Consider the following 374-nt stretch of genomic DNA (forward strand, 5'->3'; position numbering starts at 1 on the left):
TTTATTTATTAAAACCCCATGAAATACATCAATTATCCATATTATATATACTCTTACATGTATCCATTTTTTTTAGCTGAGGTGAAATAAAAATGTATTTAGCCATCGCACATTTGGTATAAATACATGTTTATATTAAATATTTATGTTCTGAGATTACCACGTAGGATGCCTAAAAGCACAGCACTATTTTCTTTGTTTTTCCATGCTATAAATAAAAGTCTAATACTAATCCGAGTGGGAAAACTACTCAGATATATTTAGCAAAGAAAGCAGAGAAATAAAAATTTTAAAAAATGAATAAAATAATTTATTGAGCTTTGTCTCAATTTTGGCTTATACTCTTAATTTTTACTTTTTGTGTCTGATTTTCT

This window comes from Neolamprologus multifasciatus, chromosome 17 (genome assembly GCF_963576455.1).
Source record: "Neolamprologus multifasciatus chromosome 17, fNeoMul1.2, whole genome shotgun sequence".
Classification (NCBI taxonomy): Eukaryota; Metazoa; Chordata; class Actinopteri; order Cichliformes; family Cichlidae; genus Neolamprologus; species Neolamprologus multifasciatus.